General features: G+C 31.9%; 1 pseudogene; it reads left to right on the top strand.

The window, feature by feature from the left end:
• Positions 1-501: 501 nt before the first annotated feature.
• Positions 502-17,371, top strand: part of LOC126750123 (uncharacterized) — a 41,763-nt pseudogene continuing 24,893 nt past the window's right edge.

Genomic DNA, 17,371 nt, shown 5'->3' on the forward strand with positions numbered 1-17,371 from the left:
CTGATTCCCCGCGATTCATCTACCGTCGTTAAACAGCGCGGCGCACGAAACTCGACTCGACTTGACATGTTCCCTTCAACAATAATTAAGATTTAGAGTACATAAATACCTAGCCTAAAGAAGAACATGTAATGTACGACGAATTTCTTAGTATTGGGATAAGCGGAGCAGTGAAGCAAAACACCGATTCTTTTGTCACCAAAAGACAAAACAAGCTTCAAGCGGCAATTTAAAATAAGATAAATAAAGGGATAAAGAAGGATGTGTGTCATAATTTTTGAGGATAAGTTTTTAAATTTAAGTCGTCTGTTATTATACCTAATACGGATCTTGTTAATTTAAAATATAATTTTAGATTTGTTAGGCTGCGTTGTATTATTATTTGTCTTTAAAAAAATCATCCTATAAAATAATGCACTGATAAATAAATGTTATTAAATTATTTTTAAATTTTTTTTAGGCCGTTTCGGGATTTTTTTAATTTCAATAATTTAACACGAGATGGATGTAATTATTAATTAATGTGAATGAGATAAACGAATAGGAAAATTACAGTAGGGTTCTATTAAATTATGCCGAGCGAAGAACCAAAATTTAAAGCTTCAAGCTCCAAATATATTTACGTGACAAAAAAACAAACTGCCTTGAAACAACAAATAACGATCGGAGACTAAACTTATCTTAATGCATAGTCGGTATATAGGCGATATTAATTTCGTTGAACAAATATGTAGATACAATGGCCACAACTGTAAAATAATACATGCAGCGAGCTTTTGCGTAAATGCCAACTTCTTTACCATTATTTTTAATGACCATTTTATATCAAAACATAGTAGTCAAGGAGGGGCAATTGCCCCCATTGCTTCCCCCTTGGATCCGCCAGTGGTATCAACCCCTGAGCGAGGTGAGAGCTGCCTTCAAATTTTTAAATTAGAAGGAGATCAAGTAATACCTCGTTTTAAAGGCCTTTTTATCCTGAATTTAATGTTGTAGTCATAGAGTAGACGTAATTCTAGTCAAGTGAAAAACTAAGAACCGAAAAATAGAAAGTATAGGTAAAAATAAAATATAATTAAAAATAAAAACATGGGGGCGCAAAATTAAATTAATTGTTAATTTTTAAAAAGGTTAGAATCTTTAGAAAGTCTCATAATGTGTCCTAATAATTATTTTCACGTTTTTAGTGCATTAGATTTTATTTAAAGTAGTAGTTTAACATCACCTTGCGCATTATTATAAATTTTTTTTTCTGGATTTTAATTTCTTTTTGGCGCCTCTGTCAGGTGGCGCCCGCATGCGTTGCATGCCCGGTTACGGGAGCCCTGTGTGTATCTAGGAATCTGAGCAAGCAAAGAAGACTTAAGAGACTGGCCAGACAAACCCAGCAAGACTAGAGGGATATAACTCCATTTTATTCAGATACGTCAATTTAAGGCTTCACAACGCTATAATAATATTCGCATAATTGCAACTTTTTCATAGTCCTCTATCGACAATGCTTCTAAGTTGAATTCCGAAAATCCACGAGAATTTCAACAACTATTAGAATTTTTTTTTATGATCTCTAAAAAATATTGGATTTTTCACAAATCACTAGAATTTAATTTTCTTTTATTATTTTTTTATTTTTGAATAGTTATTAATTTCAATATTTAAGAAATATTAACTTCATTATAATTAATTCAAAAAGCTCACATCTCAAATTCTATTCGAGTTTCTTTCAAAACGTTGAATAATTGTAATATTAAAAAAAATATCTGTATTACAATAATACTGTGCGTCAGCAAAGGCATATTAAATTTTTACTTGTATGTACTGTCAATAGTTGAAAAATCAATGAATGTAAAAGATATTTAAGTGAACCTTAAATTTATAAATGCTCAGATTTTTCCCCTCCCACCTTAAGCTTATTAAAGTAAAGACTGTGTGGATTAATTGCCTAAGTTGTTCCTATTCTGCAAAAGGATGTCAAATCGCCAAGTGCCTACAGTGTCAATAGGTACTTCAAAATAATGGATTAACAATGTATTATCGTTGATTGAATATTTAAGAATGTACTAGAATTCGATAATTTTTTACCAGAAAACTTTCATTTGTAGAGGTTTGCAACCAACTAGAAACGATTTAGATATCTATTATTAATTGTTAAAAAGTTCAATTCGAATCTTTTGGGAGTTTTGGAAGTTATAGTCGTTTATATCTTTCTACATGTAACAATTCAATAATTTTTTATCAAAAAACTTTCGTTTGTAGAAATTTGCAACCATCTGAAATCGGTTTAGATATTTATGAATAATTACATAAAAAAGTTTTATTCGAATCCTTTGGGAGTTTTGGAAGTTACAGGTTTTAATTTTTTTTGTACATCTGTCAATTTAATAATTTTTTACCAAAAAACTTTCATTTGTAGAGGTTTGCAACCATCTAAAATCAGTTTAGATATGTATTATCTTTTATAGAAAAAAGTTTTATCCAAATCCTTTGGGAATTTTGGGAGTTAGAGCCTTTTTCAGTTCTTTAACATTTGACTTTTTAATTAATTTTCACAACAAAACCTTAGTTTGTAGAGGTTTGAGACCATCGTAAGTCGATTTAGGCATTCATTGTTAATATCTGGACAAAAAATGATTAAAATCCCTTTCAGGGGAATTTTAGGAGATACGGGCATAGATTAAATAACAGGGAGCGCGGACTATAAATTGGTTACTGGCAACCGAAATATCGATCGGACGCTAGCTTCACACACATCGACAATAGCGGCATTTACACGTAACGTTTTAACCGCGCGCCTGCGGAACGCGCGATTGCTCGCATGCAAATTTGGACGGTCAACACTGCGATCAAAACTGTGGTTAAAAAAAAACTCGTAACTTACCAAGAAACTCTTGCGTTTGGTTAAAACTATTTGGAATGAATAGCGAGCGTAAATCCTTACGTGTAAAGGATCAATCGCGCGCGATTACATGGCGCGTGGAATTTGTATTTTTTGAAAAGGTTTAGGAGAGGTTTTCTTTTATTTTTTATATTTGGTTTTATTTCTATTTTTCTTCGTTTCTTTATCAAAATAATATTACAGGTAAGTTATAATGATATTCCATTAATTCAACATTTGCGAGAAAACTATCCTGAAGATTATAAAAATTACCTAAGAATGGACAATAATTTGGTAAAAGTGAGAATATTAAAAAAAGACACAATCATGAGGAAAGCCATTGGTGCCGAAGAAAAACTAGTTGCTACTTTGAGATTTTTGGCCACTAGGCGTTCCTATGAGGACTTAAAATTTTCCACAGGGATATCTGCACCAACTTTAAGCATTTTAATACCACAAACTTGTAAGGCTATATACGAGGCATTGAAAGAAGAACATATGAAGGTAATAATGTAACGTTTATTACTATAAACAAACAAAAAATACAAGAATGACAAACTACAATAATTGTATATTCTCATAATAATGTTTCACGTTATTTTGCAAACTGTGTTCTATTTCTACTTTACTACTATTTGAATATGACGGAAATGTTACTCCACCAGGGGATGGTGTAGGGGTTGGTACGTACTGATTTTGAGACGTTGATGAGCTCGCAGATGAAAAACTTGTTAAGTTGCAAGAGTTTTGGCATATATCTGTATTTTCAGATAATTTATTTCTTAATTCTTTTAATAGTGCAGAATTTATTATGGACTCTGAATATAGTGCTTGATCGGATTGCATTCTTTGTAATTTTTTGGCAATATTACAACCTATGGCCTCAAATTCACTCATATTTTTTTGGGACGTCAATGCCGTTGTGCAGACCTGCATAAATTCATGCTGGGTCTCCTTAATTGTTCTTTTATTTATTGGTTTTTTAATAACGGGTTTGGGCAAGTTTCTTCCCTAAAAAGAGTAAAATATATATGTATATATATATATATATTATATTTGAGTTTCCCTCGACGGAGGAAGAATGCTAATTGCAAAAGGATTTTACGAAAAATGGCAGTTTGTCAACTGTGGTGGTGCACTAGATGAGAAATACATTCGTATAGTACCGCCAGCCCATAGTGGAGCGATGTATTACAATTATAAAAATTTTTACAGTATCATTCTTCTTGCCTTGGTAAACAGTAATTACGAATTTATTTACGTGGATGTTGGGAAAAACGGAAGATTGTCAGACGGGGGAGTTATAAGTTATACTGACTTTTATAAAAAAATATTGACTAAAAACCTTAACTTACCCGATAATACAAAAACTATTAAGAAGTTAAATTTTGTGTTCATTGGAGATGAGTCATTGCCCGTTAATGAACATATCTTAAAACCTTATGCTCAAAGAGAATTAGACAAGGAAAAACTAATTTTTAACTACAAATTGTCGCGCGCCAGAAATGTAGTGAAAAATGAATTTAGAATAATTGCTTCTAGATTTCAGATATTCCATAGACCTATTAATAAGGAACATGAAAATATTTGTTATGTTGTTCTGGCCATTTGTGCCTTGCATAATTTTCTTCGTAATCGCTCCACTTCCTATGTTAGTGCAACAACTTTTGATAGGGAAGACACATCACATAATTTGTTAAAAGATTGGCGAAAATAAGTGTCCATTATTTTTTAGCAGTGTTCCCCATCAAAAAAAAATATTCATATTTCCACGGGTTTGAATCCACTCAAACGGTATTTGATTTAGAATCTGAGATTTAAAGAAACTTACATTATTGTTTTTGTTTCTTTTGATTATGAAGTCCTCTATAAACAACACTTATTTTGATTTGTTGCCAGCATAACTGTGTATATTATACAAGAGAAGTAGCGTTTATTACCCAAAATGTCCACTAAAAAATTAAATAATCATTGAATTACACCTGGCGAAAACATTAATAGATATCAGCTCAAAGCGGCCAAAGCGCCCGAGTTTTCAAAAGCAATGGATGCAAAGCAGTTAGCAGAAAGACGAGTGACTGTTGACAAGCAAAATTCTCGGGTTCACTTCATCCCATTTGCAGACTTTACACCGAAAGTTTTAACTGCGAGAAAAATGCACGATCAATCGCACGCGTAAGTGTTTCTGTATAAAGGTAAATAAATCCGAGAGGTTTGAACGCGTGATTCTCTCTGAACAAGCACGCGCGATTTTCGACAAGCCTTTACACGAGTTATGTGACGAGCCACCCTGTAAACTACACAGAAGCCAAGATGCTGACCCTGCAGTTCTCCCGAAACAAAACCAATGTGTCCGCCATTTTTCAGTCAGTCAATTGTAGCCCGTTATTCATGTAGCATATACTAATTGTAATTTTAATTAATAAATTGTTTTTAAAAAGGAAGTTCGGGAGTTTAAGAATTTAAGTCACGTAAGGTTTTAACTGAGCGAAATAAAAAGATCATGTTTTTATTTTATATACATATTTGTTCCAGTTGAACTGTTTCTTTTTGGAGCGCGTTATGTCGGAGGGTCGTTGTTGGAGCAAAGAAGCTGTTACAGATTTTATTAATATTTACCGAGAATATCCATGCCTTTGGCAAATAAAAGTAAGGAATACAGTAACCGAAATTTTAAAAATGTCGCCTATGAACTCGTTAAATTCTGTAAAGAAGCTGAGTTTCCGAAGGCCAACAAAGATTTTGTTGTTAAAAAAATTCAGAGTCTAAGGGGATCGTTTAGAAAAGAGTTGAAAAAAGTGAAGGATAGCAAAAGGTCTGGAATGTTGCAAGATGATTTATATACACCAGTGCTATGGTATTTTGACCTCCTTCAATTCACCATGGATGAAGAGATTCCGGCTAATAGTGTATCGAATATTGACGAGGAAACTACCGAAGATCTGATAGAATCTGAATATGGTGAAGAATCTAATATTAACGCATCTACTACGTCACAGCCTAATAATAATCAACAGAAAAACGACGTAAGTATTATTTATTTCCAAACAAACATATTTTATTGATTACTAACATTTTCCCAACTTAAACATTTCTTCTTGCCAAGGAATTGCACCTTGAGCGCTGTTAAAATACGATTTAAAATTGTCCCTGTTTTCTTTTGATGCAGATATTGGATTTGTAGATCTACTTTAGATATGCGAAAATTATTTTTTTTTAAATGATATTTACGTTAGAACATACCAAACAAAACTACTAAAAAGAAATGTTGTACGGAAATGTGGTATATTTGAAAGGTTTATATATAATTCTTTGTTTTTTCACTAAATACAGGTTCATCTATGATAGTATTATATATATTAATACAAGCTATTTTGTTTGAATTTTTCTTTTAGATACATTAGCCTTTACAGAGTAGTGCTGTTTGTTTAATTAGTTTTATAAAAGGGAGTTTCGAAAATCGTAATAATATCAATTAGGTATTATTTTTAGGTAGCTTATTTGTGATCTAATCTAGGTTTATAAAAGCAAATTTAAAACTACGTAATTGAGTATTAGATCAATACCTCAAAGCTAGTTTTATAAAAAATGTGTTATAATTATTACAGTCAATTAATGTAGTTAAACATTTATTGATCATGGATTGTTTAAAGTAATTCAAATTTAAATTCTTATTTTTGTAAATTTGGTATTAATTATTTTAGCTCAACTGAAGTATTTAAAAATATTTAAAAAAATATTCACCGGATTTAAGGATTTACTTAAATCCTTAATTCAGTCATTGTTTTACGTGAATATTTGACAAACTCCTTTCATTGTGAATATGTTTTAACTAGGCACCTTAATCAAGATCTGGAGAATTTATTTTCTGTAATAAGAATGAGATGTCCAAAACTCTTCACAATTGGATGACAACTCAGACCAGTGAAGTTTTAATTTCAGATATTGAAGCCAATAAAAATGTAACTTATTTTTATTTCGAAATTGCATCTACAAGCCATATAAGTAGTTTCACTTTTTATAAAAATATTGAATAATTCAAATAAAACCATAAGTTTTAAAATGTATTCTAATGTAATGTTTTTGGATATTTTATATTTTTTTATAAAAATCTTAATAGAGAAAACGAAATGTGAAAACAATTGTGAATTTGTGAACATTTCTTGAAAAAGGATAAATCAGAAATAAGCGACAAGAAATAAATACATTTCAAATTCATAAAAATTACTAAATCAAATAATCTATTTTCTCTATTAAGGTCATAAGACCATTTCTTAAATTTATGTTAAAACAATAAAATCATTTAATAAATTCATAATTAATTTGTAACATTTATAAGACAATTTATAAAATATAATTAGATAAATACAGTGCTTTCATTTCAAAACGAAGCACCCTTAATAACTTTCTTAAAAAAAAAAAAAAAATAATTATAATATAATATAATAAAAATAAATAATAAAAAAACACGTCAAATTAGATATACAGGGGGACGTTTAATTATGCATTTACTGAAGTTCTGTCAATCACCTCGTCACCTCCAGCTAACCTCACTTTAATATTCAAATAGGGACCCCCATCGTGTGATACATCATAGTAAGCAGCGTAATTCTCTATTCAACGGTACCACAAAAAATTAAATCGGTAAATGTGTAAGCAAATAATTATACGAAAATGTCTAAAAATAATGAATATTTTATTTACGCCAAACTTTGGTATTTTAAATGAATACTTTTAGTGTGGTACCTACATCATTTTAAAATTCTTACATTTTTTATAATAGATCATAAAAAAATACAAGCAATTTAGAAGTTAAAATGTGTGGTAACAAACAGTACATTTCAAGTTCAAGCAAATTATTTATTTTTTTAAGTAAAGAATGTGTACCGTTATTTGCGAGAAAATAGAGTGTCTTCAAATTTTTTGCAAAAATCTTTGCAGTCTTTTAACTTTGTATGTGTATTTATTTCACTTATATTTTTTGCGAAACCTACCTAATAGGTACAAAAAATCACTGCAATATAGTCAAAATCGCTCTTATCGTGCGGGTGTATCGGATTATCAACGACAAACTTTTGTAGTTACGTTTCATTTCAATTTGCGCAACAACGTTTTTTAAATACAACGCGTCAGATAAACGAAACAGATATATGCAGCGTTAATGTATCAAAAGAAGATAAAGTGATAAATGTCAGTGGTTCTAAAACAATTACTTTCATAACAAACATGCCTGTCTCGTTTCGATTAATGGATGACATTATTTGTCACAAGATAATTTAAATTTCAAATTATGGAAAAGAAAAAGCCTTTTTGTGGATTTCTAAATCCTCAAGCCAAAAAAATGGTACTTAATGTTATTAATTATTTCGAGAACGAAAAAGAAAATAAAGGGTTGCCTAAGAATGTACAAGAAGAAGTAGCTAAAGCGCTTGGAATTAGTTTAAGAATGGTGCAAAAGGTTGTATATGAAAACAAGAACAATCTTATTCCCAAGAAGGAAAAAAAGTGTAAAAGGAAGAAGCCGAAGACTGAAGATTTAAGTGAATGTGTAAAAATGGAAGTAAGGGATAGGATTTATGAACTATATAGGCTAAAAACAAATATAACGCTGCCATTTCTGAGGGATGTTTTAAAGCAACGCGGCACTTTAGAAATTGGACTTTCTGCTTTATCAAAATTAATTAAAAGCATAGGTTTTCACTATAAAAAAGACAGCAATAGAAGATATTTGTGTGAACTACCAAATATTGTGAGCCAACGAATAGGATTTTTAAGACAATATACACAAAATGAAAAATCAAAGTTAAGCAAAGTGGTATTCTTAGATGAAACTTGGATATTTTCAAACGGGAGTGGAATAAAATCTTGGCAAGATGAATCTGTGAAAAGCGTGAAATGAAAAAAAGGATGTGGTCAGGGAAAACGATTTATTATTTTACATGCCGGGTCTTCAACGGGATTCGTTCCAGGTGCAAGTTTAATTTTTTCTTCTAAGTCTAAAAGTATGGATTATCATGACAATATGAATTACGAAATGTTTGAAAAATGGTTAAAGGAATAGTTAATACCGAACTTGCAAGAACCTTCCTTAATAGTAGACAATGCGTCGTATCATTCAAGAATTTTGAATAAACAACCAAATGGAAGTTGGAAAAAAAGCGAAATTTATGAATGGTTAGTAAAAGAAAATCAGAATCCCTTGCCATATATGCTAAAATCCGAACTTCTTTCAATTGCAAAATCGCTGAAAAGACCAAAAATATATGCTGTTGACGAAATAGTACGTGAATATGGCCACGAAGTTTTAAGATTGCTACTATACCATTGTCAGTTTAATGCCATTGAGCTTATATGGGCAGGGTCAAAATCTTATTATGAGAAGCATGTGGGTGCTGGGCTTAGATCTGACCAGGTTGAAGCTGTTTGGAATGAGGCATTGAATCACATCACAAAGGAGTATTGGCGGAAATCAGTGGATCACACAGAAAACATTATTAGAACCTGGTGGAAGAGAGAAAAAGTACTCGATATCCAAGTTGAACCATTGATCATTGCTCCATTTGAAGAAAATTCGGAAAATGACGAAGAGTTTTCCGACTCTGTTAGTGATAATGATAGTTATAATTAGTTTCTTTTTTTAGTCAAATTTGTTACTTCATTTTTACACATTCACTTAAATCTTCAGTCTTCGGCTTCTTCCTTTTACACTTTGTTTCCTGCTTGGAAATAAGATTGTTCTTGTTTTCATATACAACCTTTTGCACCATTCTTCAACTAATTCCAAGCGCTTTACCTAGGTACTTCTTCCTGTACATTCTTAGCAATCCCTTATTTTCTTTTTCGTTATTAAAATAATTAGTTTTCTTTTTGCATTTCGTTTATTATTAAGGTATGATTAAAAAGTACAGTAGTGATAGTAAAGATTTTTTTTAAACAAAGCTAAGTAAATAAATTGGTGAATGCGCTGGGGAGATAGATATGCCCGGCGCATTCTCCATTTTTAATAGTTAGTTTCAATCTTTTTTCGCCTTGTAATGTGTACATAAATAAATATTCATAAGAAAACGAAATTTTAAAGAACTGTCGTAGCTCCCCTCGTATTTATCTTTTTAAAAAAGCTAAGTAAATAAATTGGTGAATGCCCTGGGAGATAGAAATGCCCGCCGCATTCACCAGTTTTTTTTAGTTATTTTTTATCTTTTTTTGACTTTTAACTGATATAAAAGAAAAGATAACACAACTTTTTTAATTCTCTGTGCATCAACGTATAGATTGAGTTGAACGACAAATAATAAATCATAAAATTAAAATGTCATTTTAAAAGTGAGATTGTAACATGAACTTGCCTTTAAACAAAGAAAGTAGTTTTCTGGTCTCTGACTGCACTGCATCACACACAATACAAATTAATTGTTTGTCATTATACCAAAATGTATAGTTTCCCAATAATTATTACAAAAAAACACAATCACAGATAAACAAAGAAGAAGACAAGATCAAATAATCGTTAAAAATTAGACACTGTGCCCTGAAATCTACAAATTAGTATGTTATGCACATACATAGGGTCATGCTAAATCGTATACTAATTTCTCAAAAATTTAGGTAACAACCATTTTTAAATGAAATATGTACAATTTTAATGAAAGGCTAGGGAGGCATTTTTGCTCTCATAAAAAAAATATAAAATGCTTAGATTTAGATATTATTGCGTAAAGAAAAATTGTTATTGAGAATTCCGTCTATTTCGGACAATTTTTCAAAAAAGAAAAGTAAATATTATGTCTGGCAACTTAGCAGAATATCGGGGATTCTAGGCATATACCGATGAGGCGTATACCCAACGGGCTTTATACTTATGGGTTTTTTCACGTCATGAAAGGAAATAACCAACGTATGTTTTACATGTCGAATCTCGGATACGTAGTATTCCGCCGACATTTTTACGGCGTTTAAAAAGCAGGCGATTTATTATTGTTAAAACTGTCGGTTTGACGCGTGCAATTTTTCAATTTTAGTTAAAACAGTGAGTTAATAAAATGGTGTATACGCTAGCCGAAAGAATAGAAATAATTTTCCTTTATGGAGCTCAAGATCGGTGTGCTCGCAGAACCGCGAGAGCATTTAATGAAAGGTATCAAGATAAAAACGTGATCCATAAATACGTATTAGAATTGATACGAAAATTTGAAGAGACGGGATCGATTTACAATAAGAAAAAATATGAAAATAGAGTTGTCGATGAAGCATGCCAAGTTGAAGTACTAGGACAATTTGCTATGGATCCAACTTTGTCTATACCAAAGGCCGCAAAACTAACAAATATTTCCACTGGTTCCGTACATAAAGTTTTTAAAAAAATAAGTTCTTTCCTTCTAAAATTCATATTCTTCATGAACTCGGAGAAGATGATTTTGATAGGAGAATTCAATTTTGTGCCAGCGACGACGATTGACGACGATCCCCATTTATTGAAGAACATTTGCTTCAGTGACGAATCCGCCTTTTTTTTTAATGGCCTGATGAACAGACATAACTGTAGATACTGGGATAATGAAAATCCGCATGTTTTTCGGGAAGGTTTTTCCATACCCAATATCCCCAAAAAATTAATGTTTGAGCAGGAATTTGTGGGAATGAAATAATCGGGCCATTTTTTTTGGAAGAAAATTTGACTGGCGAAATTTATTTAAACCTTTTAGAAAATGCAATATACCCTTCCATCATCCAATCTATGGAAAATCAAGTAGATCAACATGGTGCTATATTATTGAATGAAAATAATAACATTTTCAGCAGGATGGAGCTCCCGCGCACTACACTTTGGTAGTTCGAGAGTGACTTGATGAAAATTTTCGAGAAAAGTGGATTGGCAGACGTGGTGCAATCGAATGGCCTGCGCGGTCTCCGGACCTAACCCCACTAGACTTTTTTCTTTGGGGCTACTTAAAAAGCAAAGCTTATAAAACCCCACCTGAGAGTATTGAGAATTTAAAAAATAGAATATTTCAAGAATGCAAAGAAATTAGCGGGCAGACCCTTGCCAATGTTCGTAAGGAGTTTGAAAATAGGCTTTTTTAATGTCTTGCTAATAACGGCGCGTATTTTGAACATTTAATAAAATAAATTTGTTAAACTAATTAAATTTGTTTTTCTACCCTACCGATTTACACTTTCATTGCTTCTTGGTCAATTAATTTTATTTTTTTTTTTACAACCATTGATAGCATAATGAATGCCCTTTAAAATAATGTATCACACCATGAGGTAGCCATTTGACATACCAAAGTTTGGCGTAAATAAAATATTCATTATTTCTAGACATTTTCGCTAACTATTTGCTTACACATTTACCGATTTCATTTTTTTTGGTACCGTTGAATAGAGAATTTTACGCTCCTTACTATGATGTATCACACGATGGGGGTTCCCATTTGACATGTTAAAGTGAGGTTAGCTGGAGGTGAGGAGGTGAGGAGGTGATTGACAGAACTTCAGTAAATGCATAATTAAACGTCCCCCTGTATATCTAATTTGACGTGTTTTTTCTTTTTTTTAATTTTTTTTTAAGAAAATTATTAAGGGTGGACGTTTTGAAATGAAAGCACTGTATAATAAACTTATGTCCATGGCAAATTGATAAATATTTACAGTTATTAATTAAGATTCTGATTTATATAATAACCGAGAATGGGAAACTCAAAACCAAATTAGCAAATCTTAAAAAAAAAATTTAATTATACCACACCAAAAATTAATTTTATCTACAAGAACTAAACCAAGGTCTTACAAAAATTGTTTCTCTATTTTTTATGAGAGCCACTTTCTGTTTTTCTTTCTTTTAAATAAAATAAATGAGGAGCTCTTAATTCTAATTAAAAATGCTAAGTCCTGTTGCCAATCACTATAAGTTAAATAAGCCAAAAATAATGATAAGCAGAATAACTTTTACTATATTAAAACAAAACTATGGGATAAATATACTGTATAGATCTCTAAACTCAAATATTAATTTATTATTTGAGGATTTACAGGCATTTTTTGATGACAAATTGCAAAATAATATGAAAACTTTACAGGGAATATAAATATTGACTTGAAGGACGTAAATAGTAGTACAGTAAATGAATATCTCTATCTCATGTCAGATTATGGTTTTTTATATTAAACTAACAACTAGATATGACTCAGACTCCTGCTTAGACCAATTTTTATCAACACCGGCACAACAACAAAACAAATGAACTCTTACATATTAGATACTTGTGTCACAGATCACTATCCAATTATGATCAATATATCGCAACACAACACTCAAAATTCTCTTTCAACAAATAAACAAGATACATATACCAAACAAAAAATTATTGACTTGGAATTATTAAAAATAAACATCATAAACTATGATTGGAGATTACAGAAATTCAGGACTCTGAAGACGCTACAATTATTTTTGTTAACAAAATTCAAAAAATGATGAAGGTATCTGAAAGAATAGAAGTATTTAAAAACACTAAAAAGAGAGTAAGGGAATGGATAACAAGAGGATTGATTGCATCAATTATACACAGCGATAGACTGCAGAAAAACCTATAACAATATTACGATCATGAATTACATAACACTTACAAAGCTTATAAATATCATTTAAATAAACTAGTAAATATAACAAAGTATACATTTTATAAAAACAAAATAATAGTAACAATAATGATATGAAAAAGTATATAAAATCATAAATAATATAACCGGTGGAGGCAAGGGCAAAAAAACAACCCATTGGTTATTAAGGATGAACAAGACCAACCTTTTAACGATTCTCTGGTGATGCCTAATATTTGCAACAAATACTTTGTGGATGTCAGAACAGAACTCGAAAAATAAATAAAAGTGCCCCTACTACCACATATATTATACCCAAACCAAAGTCGGCATATTTAAAAAGTTATCTATCTGGAAAAGCAATGGTGACCATTTTGGGTCAGACCAGAACTTCAAACCAGAATTCTTATAAAGACGCTATCGACCTTTCAATCGAAGAATATGCCAATTCTGAACGTATTATAGATTTTTACATACAGAAACTTCTTTTGATTCCGGCAGTTAAACATGAACGAGACATTTTTGGTTTACGAAAAATGTATAATTCGGCCACGACTACAGTGCGATCTCTTAAGACTCTGGGACTACCTTCGGAACAGTACGGACTGCTTGTAAAGTCAATAATTTTTAAAGCTTTGCCTTATAATATGCGAATCGCATTTAATAAAGATAAGCAACATGTTAAGAAATATGATAAGTATTACGATAATTCTTTTACAGCTGCAGGTTTATTATCGTTTGTGAAAAATAGTTGTTTATTTTGTAAGGTAGATAATCATCAGTCAGCTGAATGTCTTAGTTCTATGAATATTTCTCAACGAAAGAATTTGTTAAAACTTCGTAAAAATATTCGTTTGGTGATTGATGGTGGAAGTCAGAAAACAGAATGTATCACGTACTCTTGGGTTGCCAATTATCGGAAAACATAAGATTTCTGTTAACGGTTTCCGAGCTTTTCATAGTGCACCAGTAACATTGTTTAATCGTGTTCATGTTAAGTTAAAGAGTTTTCTTAATAAGGACCTAATCGAAATTTCGGCGATCGAAGTTCCGCAGATTTGCTTCGATTCCCTTTAACCGCCAGCTATGGAAGATTCCACAATTAGGGAGTTTTCATTAAAATATCGGGTGTTAGTATGGGTGATAGTGACATTAGTGGTATAACATTGCTCATTGGCACAGACAATTATTGGAAAGTTGTCACAGGTGACACAAAATGACTGTCCAGTGAACTGGTGGCTGTAGATACTAAATTTGGGTGGACTTTACATGGTTCTCAGGGTACATCGAATAGTGATCACTTTTTTAAATTTTAATTTAGTAACGGTACTTAATCTACAAACAGACGAACGTTTTTCGGAGAACTTTGATATTGAACGGTTTTGGAAATTAGAAACATTAGGTATCAATTCGAACGAAACTGCAATTAGCGTTTTTACTAAAACTTTTATGCGCGATAACATTGATTTTAAAAACGGGCGGTATGAAGTGTCATTGCCATGGAAATCGAATGCAACATTAGATTCAAATTTTTCTGCTGCTTTGGTGCACGTTAAAATCTTGATATTGCGACTTAATAAACTATGAAAGCAGTACGTGAATATATAAAAAATGACTGTGCCAAACAAATTAAACAGTTTAATTAAACGAGCACCTATTTATTGGGGAAAACTTGGTGCCTGATATGCTTAAAATTCTTTTAAACTTTAGAGTTGGTTCTATCGCTCTTATAGCGGATATAGAAAAGGTTTTTCTGCAAATATCGCTTGCAGAAAAAGATCGTGATTGTCATTTATTTTTGTGGTTCGAGGCTGACTTAGATAGCAGTATCAATGGACTGCCAAATATTGTGACGTATCGAATGAAAAGGGTTACTTTTGGTCTATCATGGAGCTTTTTTTTGTTATCGGCTACACTTAGAAAGCATTTAAATAACCAACAAAAACCTTTTACGGGCTACGTAGTTAACTCGTTCATTTTACATTGATGATGTCATTCTTTCTGTAGATTCATTTGAAAAGGCTGTGGACATTTACGAGCAATCAAAAGAGATTATGTCATCGGCGAGTATGAACTTGAGGAAGTGGGTTTCAAATGATTCAAGAATAAACGAATATTTCAAGAAAAATGATAACGCATCAGAAATTGCCCAAGTAAGAAAAGTTTAAGGCATTACATTTGATTCTTGTTCGGATCAACTAACAATAGGTTTATACAGTTAGAGGCAAAATTCTGCTGCAAAGAAATTGGAAGGCAAATTTAGGATGGGATATTGAGTTGCCTTTAGATTTGAAGAAGGTTTGATTTAAATGGTGTTCTGAGATTCTAATACTTATTGATATGTAGATTGAGAGGTGTGTCGTACCTGATAAAAAAATAAATGATGTTGAACTTCATATTTTTGCAGATGCAAATGTACAGGCCAGCAGTTACTTATGTGAAAGTTCTTCTTTCTGGAAAGGTTATGTATTTATTGTCAAAAAATCAAGTGGCTCCATTAAACGAAAAGGGAAATAAAGAACTTACTTTGGCAAGGCTAGAATTGACTGCTGCTTTATGTGCCGCTCACCTCCAACGCTATATTAGGGATTACGTTAACTTGAATATTTTATCAGTTTTTTTATGGTCTGATTCCAGGATCACATTATATTGGATTAGAGGTAGAGCAACGAAATGGAAACCTTATGTTCAAAATAGGGTAGAAAAAATTTAGCGACTTGTCAAAGGAAATTGGAAATATTGCCCTGGAAAAGACAACCCTGCAAATTTACTCACTAGAGGAGTTTCATCTAAAATATTATTGGAGTCAGGTTTTTGGAAATATGGACCAGGATGGTTAAAAGTCACGAGAATTGGCCACCTGATAAATATCATGAAATTGGTAACGAATTATCAGAAATTAAGAGTTTATTAGTGAATGTTGAGAATAACGCATCATCAGAAACACTTTTCGATTTAGATAAATATAGTAAAATCGAAAAGTTTATTCGAGTCGAGTAACAGCGTACGTTAAACGATTTTGTTGTAATTTGAAAAAGTCCAAAGAAAAATTAAATGGCATTTTGTCAGTGGAGGAGCTTAAAGAAGCCGAGAATTACTGGATAAGAAGTGTTCAAGCCCACGAGTTTTTAGACGAGTTTAGGTCCCTCCAAAAAATATTTCTATAAGTTTTAAATCATCAATCTTATCACTACGGCCGTTTCTAGATGGGAATGGACTACTTAGAGTTGAAAGTATATTAGAGGAAGTAACTCTGCCCTATGGTACTATATATCCTATTATTCTACCGAAAAAGTCATCTCTGACTGATAAGATAATTTGGCAGTGTCATAAAGATTCATAGTGGTGTTAATAGTACATTAGCACAAGCTAGAAGCAAACACTGGATTATTCAAGGTCGTCATCGACCAGTCAAGACTCTTTTGGGCCAATGTTTAAAATGTCTACGACTAAGAGGAAGGGCGGGAAACGAATGTTTTGCACCGCTATCGAGAGACCCAATGACGGAAGCTGCACCATTTAAAATTACAGGGTAGATTTTGCCGGACCATTGTATATTTTGCAGGATGGATTAAGAGTTAAAGTGTATATAATGTTGCTTAGCTGTGCAGTAATGCGTACGGTACATTTTGAGCTAGTCCCGAGCCTAAACACCGAAAGCTGCATCAGAGGTTTAAGGCGATTTATTTCACGTCGAGGAGTGCCTGAAGTAATTTACTCTGACAACGCAAAAACGTTTCGATGGACAGCTCAAGAATTGAAAGAGTTATTTGCGTTATTCAGAACTGATCCAGTTCAAGAATATGCTCAAAAATACAAAATAAAATGGAAATTCATTGTGGAAAGAGCTGCATGGTGGGACGGATTTTGGAAGCGCATGGTAAGAACAGTAAA

Source organism: Anthonomus grandis, chromosome 2 (genome assembly GCF_022605725.1).
Source record: "Anthonomus grandis grandis chromosome 2, icAntGran1.3, whole genome shotgun sequence".
NCBI lineage: Eukaryota > Metazoa > Arthropoda > Insecta > Coleoptera > Curculionidae > Anthonomus > Anthonomus grandis.